We start from the raw sequence: 2,225 nt of genomic DNA, 5'->3' as shown, positions 1-2,225 counted from the left end.
ACACACACACACACACACACGGCATCTTCACAGACATTCAGGCAAAACATCAATGTACATATATAGATGAAAAAAATTTTTAAGAGAGAAAGGATATTATAAGTCAAGGTGAGAAATCTTTTTTTGCCCACCAGGCATCACAAGATGTTTCTGAGTAATGTTTTGTTGTTAGGGCTAACTCAAGGTGACTATTTAAAGTATCAAAGCAGACTGGTTCCAGGTTCTCCCAGCATCCTTCAGTCCCTACCTGTTACAGGGCCCTCCTGGTTTGTGTGCCCCACCAGCTACCCTAAACTTCTCCAGTTCAGGAGCTGGGCTGCATTTCACCCAGCTGCTCTTCCATATACAATCCAGCCATTTTGGTCACCTAGGACTTTAGTCTACCCTTTACTCTCCTGTCTCTCCCTTTCTCTTTCCCCTCTCCTCACATGGTTCAGGGTCCATGTCCACACTGGACTCTTCCAGATGTCTCTGTCCTTTTACCTACAATAAGCCTTCTGTTCCACCATACCTAGTGTTAGCATCAGAACATCCAAAGCCTGTGGCGTCGCATGGGTGGATCCCACAGACCTGTTGCCAGGGCAACAGCCACCATATTCCCAGAATCCTTTGGGCTCACCTCCCACCTTTTACCTGCTGCCACTACGGCAGAATCCATATATATATGGGGAACATCCCTCCATCTTTCTCTCTCTCTCCCTCCTCTCTTCCCACTACTGACCCATCTCAGCCTCTCAATTAAACCTCTTACACGTGGAACTGTTTGGGCCTAGTGTGTGGTGACCCGCTGTTCTGACACATCACCTAGGAACAGAGGGGGGAAGGGAATGGGGAGAGAAGGGGAGCAAGGAGAGGCAAGAGAGAGAGAGAGAGAGGAGGGGGCAAGCAGCCCCTTTTATAGTGGGTCAGGCCTACCTAGCTGTTGCTAGGTAACTGTGGGAAGAAGCATACCTGGCTGTTGCCAGGCAACTGTGGGGCAGAGCTTTGACAGAATGCTAGCAGTGGGTATGGTGGAGGAGAATATTTTTATTGTAGATGAGAAAGAGAGCAGAGACACAAAGGTGTCTGAGAGTCCAGAGTGGACACTGAGGATGAGCATGTGAGGAGAAGAGGGAGGGAAGAGAGCAAAGGAACCAAACAAAGAGGCCAGTGTTAAGGTTCTGAAAATGTCTGACTGAAGACCCCAGACTCAGATAGTATACAAAGACAAAGAGTGTTTGTTCTGCAGAAACGTCCAGCATGGGGGGGGGGGTGTCAACCATTCTCCAAAACGAAGGCACACAGACCTTCTTATAGGGAACCAGGGGAACTCTCTAGAAGGATTAGGTAATCTCTAATGTGATTGGTAGCAGCCAAAGCGGTGACATTAGTATCTATTAGTATATATTCTTATAATTTAGGCTACTATGTTAGTTCTTCTATATTTAGACTGTGGGTTAGGTAAACTAAAATTTGATTGGTGGGTGCTGGGGAGGTCACAGTGGTTGGCTTCTGATTGCCTTGTGCCAGCTCTGCATTCCTATGTCATGAACGTTTAACCACAGGATGAGATAGGGCTGCCCAGCACAGCTGGACCATCCTGAGATAAGATATTTCTACATTTTTGTGGTTATCCCCAAGCTGTTCTTTGGGAGAGGGTTTTACAATCTTGTTCTGGATTTTATGGTCTGTTCCTGGAGGAGTCTTATGGCCTAGTTTCTGGGACTTACAGTTTATTTGTGGAACTGACACCTAGGGCCTTCTTTTCGAAATCAGGCCTGGTCATTATGTTGCATTTTCACCAGGAGTGTAAAAGGTTTTTCATTTCAGACCAGGACAAAGGACTGAGGTCCACATTTTACATACCAAAGCAGACATGGCCTCCAGGTTCTCCCAGCATCCCTCAGTCCCTACTTGGCGTACTCTGCCCTCAATCCTGAACTTTCCCCCAGAGGCTCTTCACTGTATAATCCAGACATGTTGCTTCTCCCTCTTTCTTTCCTTCTCTTTTCTCTCTGCACGCTTGAGTGTGCCCCCCACCCTGCCCATGGTGACTTCCTTGGCCTCAATTCTTAGGGGCAGTGAACTCGCCTGAAAACAACTTCCCAATAAACCTGCCTTTTGTGTAATCTTACCTGGCTTGAACTGGCTCATTCCACTGGCAGGGAAATAACCTATCAGAACATAACCTATCAGTTATGTTTTCTCTCTCTCTCTTCCCTCTCCCTCTCCTTCTCCCTCTCCTT

Source organism: Mastomys coucha, chromosome X, assembly GCF_008632895.1.
Source record: "Mastomys coucha isolate ucsf_1 chromosome X, UCSF_Mcou_1, whole genome shotgun sequence".
NCBI lineage: Eukaryota > Metazoa > Chordata > Mammalia > Rodentia > Muridae > Mastomys > Mastomys coucha.
The sequence above is the reverse complement of the archived record's forward strand: the minus strand, read 5'-3'. Positions refer to the sequence as shown.